This window comes from Mustela nigripes, chromosome 10 (genome assembly GCF_022355385.1).
Source record: "Mustela nigripes isolate SB6536 chromosome 10, MUSNIG.SB6536, whole genome shotgun sequence".
Taxonomy (NCBI): Eukaryota; Metazoa; Chordata; class Mammalia; order Carnivora; family Mustelidae; genus Mustela; species Mustela nigripes.
Genome location: NC_081566.1, coordinates 32,829,021 through 32,848,158, shown reverse-complemented (window position 1 = coordinate 32,848,158; position 19,138 = coordinate 32,829,021). Strand labels below are relative to the sequence as shown.

Genomic DNA, 19,138 nt, shown 5'->3' with positions numbered 1-19,138 from the left:
TGTTAGATTTAAGAGTTAGAATTAAATTGTTTGTGTTATGCGCCGTTTTGAACCATGTTTAAAGATTACAGAAAATACATAGAATTACAACAAAATGCTAATTGGCTATCTTTGGTAGTCAGATTATGAAAGATTTTAATTTCTGCATGCATAAATTTTCTACAATAGCCTGTATTCATTTTAAAGAAAAATGTTTATTTTGATTTTTTTTAAAGAATTCTGGTGTCTGGGGTGGGTGTTACCAGGCAAAGCATCTCTAACAAAATGTTGCTTTTCCAGTCTGGAGACTCCACACGTTATACAGACAATAAATTCTATTTTTGATGGAAGAAAAACATTCTTTTGTCAGCAATAAATTACTCTATCTTTACCCCACCCCACAAAAGTTATAAATGCTTCTCTCCTTGGTAGGTGTTTCTCCCGGGGCTGCATTCCACAACTCCACGGTAGGTATCTGTTCCTCGGAGGGTCCATCCATCCTGAAGACAGTTGTTGCTTGAAGCAAGCTTTGTCAACCCCACCTGCTTCCATCACCGGGTCCTGCATATCATATTTACCAAAGTATTAAGTATTTGATGACAGAATGGACTAAAGGCCAAAAAATGACAGCTAGGCCTCTCTTCGATTGCTGGTCCATTTCCCCCTCAAGGTAAAAAAAAAAACAACAACAACAAAAAAAACTGTTTGGAATAACAAAACCTGAACAATTCTGGCCCCATGTTTAAGCCTCAGTCCTGCAATCTGCAACTCTCTAGAACATTCCTGGGATGGAAGCTCCCACCTCAACTCTCATCTTTGACGTTTACTGCCAGTTTCAAGGAGTTGGAATTTATTTCAGTATTTATGAGTTTCCATTTCTGTAAGTCAAAAGAGCTTATCTGCTAAGTGTGTCATGAGACTCGATCTAATAGCTTCAATATCCAGCCCAGCACAAATGCCCAGACAAGTTTGTCATCTGAGGTCTACGTGATGGCACCATCAGAACTCACATACTCTCTGGGTCCGGTACCACAGCTGCAGGCCACTTGCACATGAGTTCTGCTTTGTCTTGCCTTTCTTATTCCCCCATTTGTTGTTTTTTCCTACTCCCTCTAGACTCGTCAAAGTCACAGAATATTATAGCTGGAAAAGAGTTGAGCCCTATTCAACATCACAGAGCTGGCATAGCTGGTTAAAAATAGTAGTAGAAGTAGCCCTAGTAACAGCAGCAAACACAGACAGCATTCACTATGGGCCAGACACTGTTCTAAGGTTTTAAATATAGTTACTCATTTAATCTGCACAACAACCTTGTAAGATAAATATTATTATCATCATTTCTTGGATAAGGAAACCATGACCCAGAGAGGTTGACTCACTGACAGGGTTCAGAACAAGTCTCTCCCAAATATGCCATTTGGTATGTTGATTATTTTGAGTTGAAGTCAACCAAGTCCCAAAAGACTCAGGGAGAGATTTTTACCTCCTCCTCAACTGTCTAAAAGATTTAGAGAGAGGACCTGCTCTTGGAAGAGAGTTAACGCCAGAAGTAACCACAAAAAATAAGGGGTAGGTGTGGTAAGCTGGGAGAGATCAAATTCCTCTATGTGTCCCACTGTCTCTGCATGGCATGGCAAACACTTATTTACCATACATTTGTTCTTCCCAACTTCTTGTGAATTGTCTGCCTCCCTTAGGTCTCAGACCCCTAACCCCTTCTCTTTAGCTAAGAATATCATATAATCCTAAATTGCCTGCCTGCGGGCCTTATATTCTTATAGGGCCCCCATAGGTACATAATTAAAATTGCTTTTCTCATAATAATTTGTTTTGTGACATATATTTAACATACAAATTATGTTAATTGGATTATAGGGGCAGCTAAAAGAACCAGGAAGAATAGAGGGAAAATTCTTCCTCTCCAACATGACTTTTCCAAGATCAGAGAGTCAGAACTCAAACCCACTTAAGTGAGGCCAGGACCATCGATCTCTTAATTCACCACTCAGTGTTCTTTCCAAAACACCAGGCTGTTGCCTGGAACTCAAAAGCTATTATCAGCAGCCAACACCCTTGGATTCTCCCAGTCCGAGTCTGCTGGGCCAAACAAAAATGAAACAAAATCATCACAGAGGTGCAAAAAAGAGTCCATTTGACTTTATTTCAATTACATTTTCTGACCCTCTGTTCTGTGTGCTAGATGCTGGGGGAAAGTCAGAAATGAATAAAAATAGGGGCACTCCTTTGATGCAACTTACCATGTAACAGGAAAAGCTGGATGAAGGTTAAGTGAAGCAAAGGTTCCTGGCCCCCTCATCAAGCTCTCCTTCAGCAACACCAACTCACAAGGTTAAGACCCTCAGGTGAGGCTGTAATTAGCAAATGAAAGGGGAAGGAAATTCACTTTGGTCAAAATCTCATCAGGGCTTACGAGAAGGCCAGGAGGAAGCTTATATTCATCCCATTTTAGAGATAAGGTCGATGAGGCTCAGCATGATCCTGGATCTGCCTCTAAGCTGGTATGTTGCAGATACAGAATTTGAAACCCTCTCTGGCCGCACAGCAGATGGGCTACCCACCGTACAGCAGTCTCTCCTTCCACTCCCTCTGTTCCCTAGACTCATCTCCCAGCAAAGCCTTTACCTGTGGGTCCCATTTGGCATGTGATTGATGAAGATTTCTGAGCAATGTCAGTCCCTCCTCCAGGGTTGCCCCGGCTGCTTCGCCATTCCAGAACAAACATATGTTTGATCTACGAGGCTACTTTCTTGCCATGAAAGGATGTGTCTCCCAAGTGACCTCTTCCTCGGTAGTTGGAGAGAAAGTGTGATAAAAAGCAAAAGCCATGTCCTTTGAAGATAATTCATACATTGGCCAAGAGATGCAATAAAGTAGCTAGAAATCCAGCACAGGCTACAAACAACTCCACATTAAAGGCATCTATGTTTAATAAAACTAATAAATCAAATGCTGTTAGGTGGCACCTCCTGGCTCTGTTTTAGGCCTATAATTGGTGCACATGGATAATACAAGAATAAAAGGCATTGAGTCAGCGGAGGGTCTGCTTACCTCTGGTGTGCTCCTCAGGTATTTCTAGGCTTATCTCCATGATTTGTTAGAGAAGGTTTATCAAAAGTAGAGTCCCTTAGAAAAGTGCCAGGCTACCAATCTAGACCACTAGATGGGGAAGGGATCTCCAAGGACAATGAAAAAGCCAGACAAGAAGTTAAGGGAAAGGTATGAAAGAGGAAAAAAATAATTTAAATATATTGATTTGTTGTGCATCTCACATGTGCACTTTCTGTGTATTTTCTGACCTAATCCTCACAACAACCCTGTAAGATCTGTGACATTATCCCCTCACTACAGGTGAGAAAAGGTATGTCAGTTGAATGACTTGTCCAATGGCAGGACTGGTTGGCTCCCAAGCTAGTGGAAGAAGACACCCAAGGAGCTTAGCATATTCAACCTTGAGAAGATGAACCATGAGGATAGCTCTTGTCAATTGTAGGTCAGTCTAAGATTATTCTTTAAAGAATGGAAACCCATTTGCATTAGACCAGAAGAGAACAAAGGATACAGGCTTAGGTACAGGGGAATTGACAGAACCATCCATGAGGGCCGTTGGACCTAAAAGGAAGTGATAGAAAGTTCCTTGGCTGGGGAAAACCAAAATCTGCCAGATAGCTTGGTGCGGTAATCGTGTAGAAAGGACATTTGACAAGGTCCATGCCCAGGAACTGGCACTTAGAAGCAGCGTGACTTTCCGCTAAGCCCCAACCTCTCTGACCTTCAATTTGCTTTGTACAATGGAGACAGTAATAACTAATTTGAAGTATTTGGGAAAAGCGGTAAATGAAATGATGTATATAAAATGCTTGGTAAACACTAAAGTGCTATCAAGCATAAGGACTGTTATGACTCCACCTTTCTGGAACTTTTAATTCATAATCCAGCCCAGAGACAGAGGGATGGACTAAATGACTTACTGTCGCTTCTTTTTACCACCAGAAGTAGATTATTCAAAGCTTCAGAGTGAAGTCAAGCTGCTTCCAGGGATCATTAGCTTTATAGCATTCAGAAAACCTCAGCCTAAAATAGAGATTGCTTATTTCTCCCCCTCCCCAGTGAAAGGTTTCAATGACATATTCAGCTCCAGCTCTGTAGCAGAGTGGAGAGCTATGGAACGGGTCAAGGTCACCCTCCTTCCTCAGGGAAGAGAGGCAATTTGAATGAAGAGTTAGAGGGTCATAATGCTGAAGGGAATTCATGATTTGGGGCTAGAAGAAAATTGGCCTTTTGCCTCTGAAGCCATTTAATGCCATGAGATGCCAGGCCCCCTCTCAGAGGCTAACTTTAAAAAAAAAAAAAAAAAAAAAAGACTGTAGGACTGTGGCCTTAATTACTAGACCAGATTGATTAGTCAGGGACAGATGGCTTGAGGTCTATTCCCTACTCTTCCTGAAACTTACCAGATACACACCACGTTCATCTCTTAATCAATATCGTAAATAGTTCTCTCCTTTCATTAAATGAGAGATAGTAACAATCTTTAGCGATGAGTAATTACAATGTCAGTTTCATTCCATGTGTGATGTCTATAGAAAGAACTGTGCAAGCTGGTGGAGGGAGGTAAGCTGAAAAACTTTAACTGTACAGATGTAAAATATAGAAATAGAAGTCAGGATAGATACACTTGGCATGAAGAATTCGAATGACAAAGCAGTCTAAGATCTGATCTGTCATTTGTTTCACCAGTGAGAAACTGCAGATGCTTCATAAATACATTCTTATTCTCTCAATACTCCCATCAAAGAGCTTTCTGATTTTTAGTAGCAGAATAGTATTTTTGGCTTTTTTGAAAGAGTTTTGTTATAATTTTGATAAACTTTCCTATATAAGTCACCCAGAATCCTTTATATGACTAAATTACCAGAAGTGACTGCATTTATCAATAACTTTGAAGATGAAGGTTTCATTAACATCAATCTGGTAGAGGAAATACATTTTTGATGGCAGACTTAGCTCAGACCAGAGTGCCACCCAAAGGTGGTTCTCTTCCCTGGCTCCAGGCTACTATGTAGAACCTATTGAGTTAGAAGGGGAAGGCTAGCTCAGCCGTCCCTTTCCGTGTTGACAGTCACTATCACGGCCCCATTGTACAAAGCACTGTGCTGGGTAGTGGGTGGTAAGTATCTCCTTCACCCCATGCTTCCCCTCGGGGAGCCTAGCAGCAACATGAGAACAAAGACCTAGATTTCAAGTTACAAATGGCAAACAAGGTTTGGCTGGCCAGGGCCACATGACTTTCATGGATATTGAAAGTTATAAAAATTCAGATGGGGGGGGTGTGAAATACCTCTGACATCAGGTGATCAAGGAGGTTCTGGAAAGGCCATTAGAGAACTCATTGAGCCCCTGGTCTCTGCACGGTATTTTATTAGCCACGTGGGAACGGACTGCGCGTACATAAAACAGGATTACAGAGTTCAATTCCTCAGGGTTTTAAGGGATTTCCCATCTGCCTCCTGGACATCTGACCCCAGTTTTAGCAGCAAGAAATTTCAATGCCTAGAAAAGCATATTATTTGGTATGGCACTGGATTTTAAACTTGAACTTAACTGTCTAAATGTGGGGGCGCCTGGGTGGCTCAGTGGGTTAAAGCCTCTGCCTTTGGCTCAGGTTATGATCCCAGGGTCCTGGGATCAAGCCCCGCATCGGGCTCTCTGCTCAGCAGGAAGCCTGCTTCTCTCTCTCTCCTTGCCTGCCTCTCTACCTACTTGTGATCTCTGTCTGTCAAATAAATAAATAAAATCTTAAAAAAAAAAAATGTAACACTGCCATTCCTTGCATTGTGAGCTTATTTCTACTTTAGCAAGTGTGTTTCCACTGTAGGACTGTTTCGTCTTCAGAGGGTTTCTGTGGTCAAACAGAAATGAATAACCTGAAGTAACTGAAGTCCAGAAAAATTGTTCAAGACCACACAAAAGTCCTGAGCAGAGGCAAGCCCAGGACCCAGGGCCTTCTAACTCCCCAACCAGCTGGGGAGACAAGTGTGTCACTTGCATGGGTATCTGGCATCAAGGCAGACAAGAGTGATCCATGGCTGTTTGCCAAGTGTCCCCAGGTCCGCAGAGAAAAAGGCCACTATCAACATACAACATATAAGCTAATGAGTACAGGAGTGGTTCCTGGAGATGCCATTCCATCAGAAGGTCTCGTGAGAGGCTTCCCAAACAGTAGGTGGCTCTGTAAAGCCAGCTTTTTCCAGGGTGCAGAAATCATAACCACAGCGTGGCCATGTAGCTCTTTCTCAGAACGGACACCTGAACGCTTCCATTCCCTGAACGGTAAATTGCTTTCAGCTTTCAGGGAGTTGGGTTGTGGACTGAACACTTGCCCTATACTTGCTCCATTGAAAATGAAACCAAGCTTTCACCAGAGCCAGCTCTTCTGGGCAAGGAGGGTGAAGTGGGAGGAATCGATGCAGACGTCCAGACGTCCAGAACGGCAGCCAGCGGTAGTTATCAACTGTCCTCCACGTGCCAGGCCACTCTGCATGTATTAGAGCCGTTAAGATTCATCATACCCCATGGGGTGAGGACAGTGGGACCCCTCTGACAGATAAGAAGGACTTGCCAAGGGCAATGACAAATGTCCTCCAGGTCACACGGGCAATAAGTGGCAGGCTCCCAACCAGCATGCAAGGAGTTCTGACCCAAAGCCCATGCTTTTGCATTCTCTAAGTCAAGCCAGTCCCTGAAAGAAGGCTGAGAAAATGGAGTAAGCCCTTCAAGAGAAATCTACCTCTGGCCACATCTATCCACAGGGGAGGACTGGCTACTTTGTGTATGGGGCCCACGGCAAAGTGAAAATGCAGGAGCCCTTGTTCAAAAATTATTAAGAATTTTAACACAGCAATAACAGAGGAGGGACCAAACAAAGCCAGGAACCTGCTGAGCACTGGGTCCCGTTCAGCGAAACACGTTGTGTGTCCACGAAGCTGGCCCTGTCCCACTGAGCCCGAGGCATAGCAAAAGAGTCTTGGAATTGGGCACAAAATAGACCATGTGGTCCTCAGGAGCCTAACATCCCATCGTGGACCGGGTCATCACACAGAGCCACGCACATACATGCGCACGCGCGTGCGCGCGCGCGCACACACACACACACACACACACAGTGGGGAGGGGGAGGAGCTCACAGATCAAGACTGATAAAAATTACATGGCAAGGCCCTGCGGGCAATTGTAATCCTTTTTCTAATCTCAGAAAGATTCAAAATAGCATCCTGGTGACACAGCGAATGAGAGCACGTCACCCCTATTGCAGCTGTCACTTGTATCTGCAATTGGGTGAATTATAGAGATTAGCCACGTCCAAGAATTACTGCACTTTTCGCATGGTTGTGTGCCTGGCCCTTCTTAAGGGGGAATGGCGCAGGTTTGCGTTCAGACTCTGCAAGGGGCTTAGGAAGTGCCGTGCTGCCACCCAGTGTTGGGAGCGCAGGCCGGGGAGAAACTGTGGGACACCCAGCGAGCCTCCTGGCTCTGTTAGGGGCCAGAACCTTCCCGAAGCTACAGAGAAAGGTGCTGTGAATCTGTCCTGGGCCCCAGGCAAGCTTATTTTAGCACTCACATTCCACATCACATCAAAAGTATAAAAATGTAGCCACATCCCACACTAAGTAAATTGACATGTCACCAAGACCGCAGTTTGGTTTTGAGTTGGTTGTCATGTTAATGGTCTGCAGAAATTAATTTATTTTAATTTTGCAATTTTGGTTTTGAATTACAAATCCAGGGTGGGGGCTGCAGGGGAAAGAGGAGCTCTTCAACATTGTCCTAAGTCAGAAGCCTCTCAAAAGCTCCTAGGCCCCCGGGGCTAGTGTCCTCAGCACTTGCTACCGTGGGTAGGGATGAAAACAGAGGACCAGCACAGAGGAAAAGAAAAGCAGAGGAATATGAGCTCTGATCACCTCTGACAACCTGTGCACTACACGTATTCGTCCTTCTGTTATTTCCATGGCAAGGAACAGCCTCAGTCTGCTGCATTTATCTAGAAAAGTCAAAGGCAAACCACAGCCAAGATCTGCTACATACTAGTGCCAAGATTGCACGGCTAAAATAACAAAAACAAAAAGCCGTTGATCGGGCGTGCTGACGGGTGCAATTCCCAGACAAGGTCCCTGCCCTCCTACAACCAGGGTGTGGCTGCCGCAGGTCAAGGAGCCCAGCACAGTGTCTTGCTCTGGAGTCCCCAAATCCCTCCCAAGGAGTGGCCAGTGACTTTTACTTACCCGAGATACTGAACCCTCAAGCCCCTTGTAACAGGGACCTGACAGGCAAGTATCAGTCCCTGTACCTCCCGCCTGGACTGTATCCCTAATGAATGGGGTCTGCCAGCTCCTTGGTAGGAGAGCACAGGAGAGAGAGCAGAGGAGGCAGAAATCACCAGTTTTGTATAAATGAGGCCAAACCGGACTAGGAACAGAAGCAACAAATTCAGGCTGGAAGAGGCCATCAGGCTTATTGAATCTATTTGCCTGCTCTCTGGCAAAACTGAAATGAAGCTTTTTTGGACATCTTATGGACCATACTTGGTCCATATTCTGCGTAATTCTGCACATTTGTGGATTTAGGATTTCTACCGATTAAGCACACAGGGGGGTTTTATTCTGTGAAATAATCTCCTTTTTTTTTTTTTTAAGATTTTATTTATTTATTTGACAGACAGAGATCTACAAGTAGGCAGAGAGGCAGGAAGAGAGAGAAGAGGAAGCAGGCTTCCCGCTGAGCAGAGAGCCTGATGCGGGGCTCGATTCCAGGACCCTGAGATCATGACCCAAGCCGAAGGCAGAGGCTTTAACCCACTGAGCCACCCAGGCGCCCCAATATTCTCCTTTTTTTAAAACCCCCTGTTATTACCTGTTCTTTAAGCTCTTACATTTTGTCTTCAACCACCCTGGTCAAGACCCTATTCCCGCCCCATCAGCTATATAGGACGGCATTTTACCACAAGCCTGTGTGAACCTGCCTATACAACCGGATCCCAACATCACGTGATTCAGAGTGGGCAGAAGCTTCGTGAAGAGAATCTAGTGCCACTCAGAGCTCTTGTCTTCTTCCGAGTACGAAGGGTTGTATCAGACTCTGCCTCCATACTTAGCAATTTAGCAAAGAAGCTGTATCTTTCCGAAGCCGTCGGCTTCCTAAATGTAAGGGAGAGAGGTACACCTGCAAACTCCTTCTTCCTTTCATGATCCCTTTAAGTGTCAAACCACATAACTCAGTAATACTGAGCCTGAGAGTCAGCGTCTGACACCTCTCTACTGCAGGACACCAGTGCGAGGCTGACACAGCCTCCAGGAACCCCATAGCAAATGGCGACACCCCGTGGAGGCACAACACATGCAACCAGCCCCACTCCTTCCCCTCCGCAGGCCTCCAAGGAGCCCAGACTTTTGCGAATGAAGCTGGTCTATTCACTTGAGGGACAGAAGCACAGAAGACCACGGGCAAACCTCTTTCTCGTACTTTCGTCAGGGGTCAAGCCTGTTCTGAGAACCTGGAACTCTTGTTTGTAGAAGTCATCCAACAGCATTCTTCTCCAATTTTTTTTTTTTTAAGATCTTATTTTTTTTATCTATGAGAGAAAGAGAGCGAGCAGGGGGAGGAGCCGAAGAAGAGAGACAAGCAGACCCCGTGCTGAGCACCGAGCCCGAAGCCCGAAGCCGGGCTCCATCTCACAACCCTGAGATCGTGACCTGAGCTGAAACCAAGAGCTGGACGTTCAATCGACTGAGCCACCCAGGCACCCCCAAAAGCATTCTTAACAACGGGATCTTACAGAGATGTGATCCACACGCAGGGTATTAAACTACCATTCCGGTACCACGGTTGTTACTCGTGGTTTGAAATGTGGATGGGTGTTTGCTCAGATGCTGAAACCTTAGTCTGGGCTTCTGAAATCTGGAAGGAAAAACCATGCAGACCTGAAAGAAAGACCACAGCTGGCTTCACGTTCTCTACCACGTGCTTAGAAAAAGAGGGAAGAAAATCAACTCCAAGGTCCTGCCTCAACTGGAAGGTGCGCTTCCAAGGGTAGAGAGTAGCTTTTGGAATCCCTCCATTTATTATCTATCTGGAAGCTGGTGATTGTAGCCAATAAGTCCCTGGGTCTGCATGGTGCTAGGGTGAGGGAGGCAAGGCCGGGCGAAGCAAACACAGATCCCTGACTTGTCAGAGTTTAAATGGAAGGTAAAGGGTTCAACAATTGAAAATATTCTTGAAGCCAAGGTTAAGGAGGAAGGATTCATCTTATGGAGGATATCTCAGTCTACCTGTAATTACATACTTCACTTTACTAACTATGGCCTAATGAGGATTGTCTCTGGACCAAAAACTGTCCCACACCCCCTCCCGCTACCCCTTCCCGCAGCAGGGCTTGACTGTGGGCGGTGATTTTGTGAACCATGTGAGTTTCCCATTGCCACTGTAACAGATGATCAAACTTAGTGTCTCCATACAACAAAAATTTATTTTCCTACGGTTCTGGAGATCAGAAGTCCCACTAGACTAGTCAAAGTGCCAGCAGGAGAGCATCCCTTCTAGAAGCTCTAAGGGAGAATTTATTTCCTTGCTTTTTGCTGCTTCTAAAAGCTTTCTGTATTCCCTTGGCCCATGACCTCTTCCTCCATATTCAAAATAAGCTACCTAGCATCTTCAAAGCTTTATAATTCTGACCATCCTGCCTCCCTCTTACAAGGACCATAGTAATTACATTGGGAATACCAGATAATCCAGAATAGTTTTTCTGTCTCATAATCCTTCACTCAACTGTACCTGCAGAGTCCTTTTTGCCCTGTAACCTCACATATTCACATGTTCTGGGACTCAGAACATGGACATTCTGAGAAGGGACTCTTTCTTTTGTCTACCACATGTGTCCTGTCTGTCTTGGAGCACAAATAATCCATATTCCTTGGAGAAAAATCAGAAAATGCGGAACAGTTTAAAATTAGAAACTACAGAATGCAACTGCTTTTAAAACAAGTCCATATTGTTTCTTAAAGAAACCGAGTATTCTCTGACGTACCTCTCTCACTTCACAAGGCAATGTAATTACCCTCCCAGGCAGACAGATACAACTGTAGATGTCAGCATTTTAATGACTGTACCGTGCTCTATTATGATACTATGCTGTAATTTTTGAACATGTAGCCTGTTTCCAATTTCCTATACATACCAGTAATGATGTCATAACGTTCTTGTTCATGCGCATTGGTATATTTGCCTGGTATTTTCTGAGGACAAGTTCCCGGAAACGTAATAACTGGGCCAATGGCTATGGTTGCTTTTAAGGCTTGGGATACATATGGCCAAAGTGCCTATGGAAGCTCATGACAGTTCACAGATTCCCCTGCAGAGCAGACTGTCCAGTCCTCATGCCCAGAGCCCTGGCCAGGATCAGACTCCTAATCTCTTAACAAACTGATCGACCCATTGAAATCCCACAATTGTCTATCTGGAAGCTGGTGATTGTGGCCAACACTTACATCGTATTCAAAGTATTGTGGCCAATACTTTCATTCATATTCCTTCAATTACCAGTAAGATTAATATTTTTCATATGTTTTCTTTTTTTTTTTTTTTTAAGTATTTTGTTTTTTTATCAGGGGGGGGGGGGGGGGGAGAGAGCGAGCACAGGCAGACAGAATGGCAGGCAGAGGCAGAGGGAGAAGCAGGCTCCCTGCTGAGCAAGGAGCCTGATGTGGGACTCGATCCCAGGACGCTGGGATCATGACCTGAGCCGAAGGCAGCTGCTTAACCAACTGAGCCACCCAGGCGTCCCTTTTTCATATGTTTTCTACTTCACAATTATTTTTGTTACTTGCCACCTTATGCCCTTTATCTATACTAGTGTGCTTCTGTTTTTCTTAATAAATGTTGATAAAGCTATACGTTAACCCTATGCCACTTTGCCACTGGTAATTTTCTCAGTTTGGTGCTTTTTTTTTTTTTAATTGAGTTTTTAATGTGTAGAGGTTTTGACTTTTTTGAGTGTGTGGTTAAATCTATCAGTCTTTTTTCTTATAGTGTCTGCCTTCGGTTTCATGCTTAGCACCGTGTCTTTGTGTCCTGGGCCTTGGCCACCTTAATATTATATAAATATTCTCTAGTGAGGTTATTAATCCATCTCGATTGTTTGCCTAAAATACATGTTAGTGCCTTTTGCTAAAAGAATTCTGTTAAGGCAGCCACTTGAAACACAAGGATGCAGCTCCCTGCAGGGTTGACATCGGGCTTTAAATAACGGGAGTGTTCTGTGGCTGTATCCAAAGGCTTGGCAGCGGTGTCTCTAATTGGGGTTATACTTGAGGTCCTAATTCACTGTGATTTTTAAACCAAGTGAAGAGCCTTCAGAGAGAGAGAACCTACCACCTCTTTCAATTCAGCTGAGAATATATGACTCAGCTCTTGCTTTTCATGGTGGAGCAGTTTAATTTAATCTTCCTTGTTTACTTCCCCGGCTCGTTGGATCACTGAGGTGTGGGCTGAGATTTTGCGAGATGGGGTCCAAGCCCATGGAGTTCTCAACTCTGGCTGTCCTGCTTCAGGTTACGGCCAAGGGGAATCAGTGAGTGAAGGGCTTAGGAAAGTAGACCTTAAAGAAGTTACTGCAAAAGACCCATGGCCTACTGCCCACCACTCAGGGGAAGACATTTCTTTGTTCTTACCTCACCTGGAGGGGTAGCTGTGGACTCATTCAGCCAGTGTTTCCTCCTGAGTTTGGGCTGGTGCCAGATGGAAACAGGAAACCCAAGCTGGTGTGGAGGGCACTCTACTTACCAGATGGGTTTCACTGTATTCTGCAAATTTAAAGATTTAGAGGAAAGTCCTTCCATTTTCCTGAAAATCAAAATGAGTACCAGAACTTTCCAGTGAACAGCTTCTCCTCTCCCCAGGTCTGCAAATTATGTGGGAATGGAGAACCCACTGAGGACAAAGCTCCATTGCTAAGAATGTCCCTCATTCAGGTAGGAGAGTGGACCACACCTGCTTTCCAGGCCCTTTGCTCAACAAGCAACTAGTGAGAGCCAACTTCCACCCCCTTTGTGTATGCTGCTCCCCCTGCCTAGCAGGCCTTCCTCCGCACCCACCTACAGCAGTCATGATCATCATGGTCCTACTCAAAGTCTGCCTCTATGTTAAAGCTTTCCTCAACATCTTTCCAACCTCTACCCCTCCCTCCTCTTCCTCCCCGAATCCTCACCAGCCCAGCAATATTGTATGGTGGCTTTGGAACCAAATGAGCGTGGCTTTGCAATGATTTGCCCACCTAATCACTTCGTGCATTTGGAACCTTTGGAATATTGACTTAATGGTTCTGAGCCTCAGCTTCTTCATCCGGAGGAAAGAAACCACCCTCTCAAGGGTGTTGCTTTTTTCAATGAGATCATACATAGGATGAATAACAGCGGGTCTCTAGCCTCTAGGAACTTATATTATTTGGTGAAAACCACAACACAAGATAATATCACTGTCATAAAAGGGACACAGAATGCTCCAACAGTACAGAGAAAAAAGAGGTTTTGTCATCCGGGAACAATCTGGGAAAGTAAATGGCTAAGGGGGCATTAAGCTTCTTGAAGAAGGGGTAAAAGTCCACTGGGTAAAGCTGGGAGCCAAGGATAAAAGAGGGAGGTCAGGCTATGTCCAGAGAAGAGAATACAGCAGGCTCCAGCTGAGCTGTTTTTTTGTTTTTTTTTTTTAAAGTAGATTTAGTAATAACACCTGGGTAAGAATAAAACAAAATAGGGGCACCTGGGTGGTTCGGTCATTTAAGCGTCTGGCTCTTGATCTCGGCTCAGGTCTTGATTCAGGGTCTGGGGTTTGGGCTCTGTTTTGGGTTCCACACTAGGTGTGGAATCTACACAAAAATAGATAGATAGATAGATAGATAGATAGATAGATAGATAGATAGATGTTATTTTAGTTTCAATACTTCAGAAATCACGTTTTTCTGAGCATGGATTGAGAGCATTAGAATTATCTCTAGAAATGTCCACTTGGTTATTATGTACATGACAGTTTAGAAGAAGAAATTCATTGGGCAGTTGAGAAGGCAATGCAATCACCCATACTGAAAAGAGCAGGCTTCGTTCTGGAGCCAATAAAGTTGACCTAATTTGTAGACCTGATTGGATGGGAGACAGGGAATAGACATGACAAAGAGGACCTATTCTTGGTGAGCTGGAGTATGGTGGGGCTGTTAAGGTCAAGAGAGACACTTAGAGGACCACTTCTAGCATGGTAGAATGGAGATACCAGAGAGAAGGACCATCCCACAGGAATTAGAAGCAAGAGAATGGACGTTAAGAAAAAAAATTGGCACCCAAGATAAAGCTTAAGGGTCCCTCCGTATAAATGAGATAAGGAAAATTGTGTGAGTGGATGAGCTGTCCAAAGACAGAGGAAGAAAAGAAGACCTAGGGTGGAAGCTTGAGTGATGTCAACACCTGGGGAGTAGAAATGTGAAACAAGATCAGGATAAAACAATCTCATATTTGAATGTGATATTTCCTCTTCACCTGCAATATTCTCTAAGGTTCCCTTCATTTAAATGACTATCATTTTTCAAGCTTTAGCCAAACTCATATGCAAAACAATTATTAATAGCTTGAATTTACCGAGCATGTGCAGGATGCCAATCACTGTGCATATATTATCTCTTTCACGTAATCATGTGATGCGAGCACATCAATGATACCCATTTCACAGATGAGGGATTAAGACTCAGTAAGACTTAATGTCTTGTCAAGGTTTGACAAGTAATAAACAAACTTAGGTTATCTGGCTCCAAAAATCAAACTTTAACTTCTTTGTTGTGCTGTCGCTAACTTGTCTCCAATATATTTAAAATGAAAACCAAGCATCTTAATTTTTGAAACTCCCAGGAGCACCCCATTTGAGAACCCTACTATATACTTCAAATCTGGCCTCCATGTTGACAACATGTGGACAAATGGTTTTACTTCTTAGGTCTTAGTTACCTCTTCTTCAGGATGGAGATAACATTTCCCTAGCGGTGTCAGTATATAGATCATATACATGAAACATGGGTAACATGTCTGCATGTTATTACAGTTATTATTGCTGTTGGGGGTGGTATGCACTCCCTGAACCTATCAAATTTCCTTCTTTAGGGCCAAGTTCACTGGCATCACTCATATGGGGCGTTCTTGATTTGAGGTAGAGCCCATCCCAGGAAGGCCGCACTTCACAGGGGACTTACTGGTGATGGAATGTTCCGGGAGGTTGAATGAACACCTGGAGAGAGACAACCTGAGGAGATGAGCCATACAGCTGATCCATGAGATGGGTCTGAGCCCCTATTCTTTTCCTCATAACACTGTCCATGCCTTGATTTCTGTTGGGGGCGAGGGGCGCTGAGTGACGGGCAGCGTGCTCACAATTCAGCTTCAAGAGACTGGAGCATGTAAGCAGACCCTTCCCCACACCAGCCAGCTCCTTGTCTTCCCCATCCAGAGCTGGTGCATCAGCTTTGGTCCTATTTGGGGCCTCTTCTCAAGCAAGAGGCTAAATTCCCTGAATCACTCCTCTACCAAGACCTTTCCTTGGATGTTACAACCACCCACTCCTGCCAAAACTCACTCCCGTGCTCTACTTCCAGGAGGGGAAAGCATATGGACCGCTATTTGTTGCCAAAACCGATCAGAGAACAAAACTCAGTTCTCATAAAAATTGCACAATACCTGCTTCCCTCTCCTTGCTGACAATAAAAATGAAGCTCAAGCTCAGGGAACTGTCTTTCTCGAAGGAAATATTTTTCATTCAGATCCAACTCCTAACTCGGTCATTTCTCACCTGCTCAAACACCCTGATCACTAGGGGAAAAGGACTACAAATAACTGAAATGATAATTTTCTTAAGAATTGTGTTTTCGATGCAATAATATCCAGATCTTTCCATTGGAATCCATTGATAATTTTAGAACTTTCCCTGCCGAGGTGGAAAAGAATCCACAGTATTTTTAAAATTTTAATTACTCACTGAATGAAGTCTAAAAGTATTTAATTATTAGATTTATGCCTCAAGATAAGTTCAATGGTAATTACAGGATGTCTGTTTTTAAATTCTAATTCCAAATAATTAAATCCCAAACACATTGAATCATTATGATTATAATTAGAATAAAGGTGTCTTATATTTGAAACCAAAGTTTGGCTTTTTGTTTAACCTTTTTGTGCCTCATCAAAGGGGGATGCTTGGAAAGAAATCTGTCTCGATCCTTCTAATGCTGCTTTAAAACAAAATAAAAAAGCATAATTGTCTGCAGGAATGCTTTTCCATTCTAATACTGGCAGAGAGAAAGCAAGCCCCAAGCAAGCTTTTAGCTTGCTCAAGGTTCCAAAGCACGCTGACTTCTCTTTTCCCATTTGTCATCCTCGGACGCAGGAAGCACCCAGAAACCAGGCAAAAAGATGAAGTAGACCCAGCGAGATCATCAAGACAACAGAGGAAGAACATCCAGGAAGGACTCCCTCTCCCCGACCTCCAATATGTCAATCAGTCTTGGGGTCACTTTTCGGAGGTCACCTTCAATTGAAGGTGAACGAATGGAGCTGTGTGGGGTTGGGCAGACCCCTCACAGGGACATGCCCACAGACCAGAAAATATAAAGCAAGAGCCACAGAATGAGATCTAAGGAAGGCTCGGAAGGTTTGAACGCTGGGGACCGGGCAACAGTAAATGAGAACAAAGGCGCCTCTCCTCTAGCGGTGACGATAAGGCTTCCGAGGAGCCCTTGTGAAGATGGCTCGACAGCGTATGAATTGAGTTCAGTGTCCTGCGCACATCTCCGCATGGTGCTCTGGGATTTGGGAAGTGGGAAGATGGTGGTTTGCGGTTTCAAGGAGGAGCTGCAGGCTGGCGGTTCAGGAAGGAGAAGAGACGCGCAGCTTTCAAAAGCAAATAAACCAAGCCCAGATGTCCTCCCCTGACTGGTAAGGCAGAGAGGAGAGCGCTGGCTCATCCGAAAGCATTTGGAGGCCAGGGGGGCTAAAAGCTGGAGAGGAGGGAAGCACAAAAGCTATAAAGAGGAGGCCAGAGAGCAAGCATAATACTTAGAAAAATGTCACATTAAAACCTCCAGCTGCCGGCGGCTGGAGGGAAAAAGAGTTCCAGACAATAGCTGAGGGAACAAGTTGGATCTTGTGTTCATTCCTGCGGTTAAAACAAGTCCGTACGACCACGCGGAAAATTCCATTCTCCTCCAAACTTAACTCCCTGCTTACCTGAGTTGCAGACACTTTTTGTTGAGAAAGGCCCCTTGAAGACAGAACCAGCATTGCTCGTCTCTGCTCCCAGAACTTTCTCTCCTCTTGCACCCTCCTATCTTGCGGATCACCTCCTCTCCTCGGAAGGGCCTGGTTAGCCCTTTGACTAAAGCATAAGGAATGAAGCAGCATTTGGGAAAAGGAAGCATTCCCTTGCCGCCCTCCCTGCCCCCAACTATAGCTGCATTCACGTTAAACCTTGAGAACCATAGCTGCCTCATTAACTTAGTTATTCACTCGTTGAATAAATGTTTGTTGAACGCCTGCTAGGTTTCAGGCTCCAGACTGTGCATTTAGGGAGGAAAACCAAGGTCAAGCTATTGCTAAGAACTTCCAAGTCAGGAGGCACAGGAAAGATGAGGGTCTATGTGCTGCTAACTGTTTGACCAATTCCGTGAACCTTGTATATTACAAATGTGGAACATTGCCTTTGCTTTTCCTTTTTGGGGGGCTTTTGTGAGTTCAGCTGACAAGTGACCTGCCTGCTGGAGTCAGGCCAGCCAAGTATCCCTCTTCCTCACCAGTAATCCCAATGTCTGCTTCTTTTTATCCTTCCCAGACAAGCCTAGGCCACCTTGCTCTGGGAACTCTGCTATTGGAAGAAGGAGAGTACCAAAAATTGTCCTGGGTCCAGAAGCAGATAAAAAACAATTCCTAATTCGGGGAGGTCTGTTTGGCATACCCAGGAAAGGGAGAGTCAGCTCAGAGAGACGTAGGAGGTGGGATCAAATATGTCCCCCAGGGAAAGGATATGACAAGTAATCTAGTGCTCCAGAAAGGAGGCAAGGTTGTTAGACTGGGGTACTTAATGGAGATGGTAACTTATTTATAGTCAAACTGGGAGAGAACTGTGGCTTGACGTATCCTCTGTTGCTCATCTTTACAAAGCCTTCCAGAAACTCCGATATGTGTTTAGTAATAGAGAGAGATAGAGAGCCGTGGGAGCTGCCTAGCATCCTCAAGGAGATTGTGATAGTGGTATGCTTACAATTTTTAGTAACCATTTTTCCAGAGGAGGGGAGAAAAAAAAAAGCCCTGTTTTCTAGCTTTTGCCAGTTTTCATGGTGCAAATACTCCCACTGTGGCTGACTTGAAGGGGCCAACATGAAGAGTTGGAGGAAATGAAGACAAACTGCTCTTGCTGCTTGATTTCAACGGACTCCAAACCACCACTGGCTTGTCATTTATTACACAGATACAGATAAACATGGGACGTGGTCACAGAATCTCCAGATCAACTGGCAAATTGGCATCAGATGCAAAGTCTTTAACTGAGCCCCAGAGGGAAGTGTGATTTAGGGGTGGCAAGAAGAAGGACCACACAGCTGCATGGACACTGTTCTCTGTCTCCCTTCTGGTTCCTCAGAAGCATAGAAAACCAAGTGATGTTTAGAGCCAGCGAAGATCGTGCCTATAAGCAAGACCAATCCCCTCATCCAGGACCTTCCAAAAAGGGGTCTGCATCACACAGGCATGGGGTGACTTCGATAGCCTCCGCTTTGGACACACTTCTGTTGACAGGTTAGGTGTCCCTGCCACTGCACTGGGGTATCGAGCAGGAACCCAATAAACTAGATAATTTAGGAAGGAAAACAATTAGAATTCTCTGTGGTCCTCTGAGCCCCCACAGAGGCCACGTGGCTCCCTCTCCAGGTTCTGGAAAGCGGATGAAACTGCCACCAGCATGAAGCCACAGACTCTGCCTGAATTCGTAATGCAGGGACTTGCCCCCGACATAAGCTTTCTCGCAGCACAGAGACAAACCCACATGTCTGCCAGGCTCTGGCTGCCTTGGC

At 44.6% G+C, this 19,138-nt stretch overlaps 1 long non-coding RNA gene across 1 annotated transcript; it reads right to left on the bottom strand.

Annotated features, from left to right (window-relative positions):
• Positions 1 to 241: 241 nt before the first annotated feature.
• Positions 242 to 17,465, bottom strand: LOC132026126 (uncharacterized). The gene is made up of 3 exons (XR_009406781.1): positions 17,301 to 17,465; positions 2,238 to 2,348; positions 242 to 540 (listed from the first exon to the last, which is right to left on the bottom strand). It is a non-coding gene; the product is annotated as an uncharacterized LOC132026126 (long non-coding RNA).
• Between the last annotated feature and the right edge of the window lie 1,673 nt (positions 17,466 to 19,138).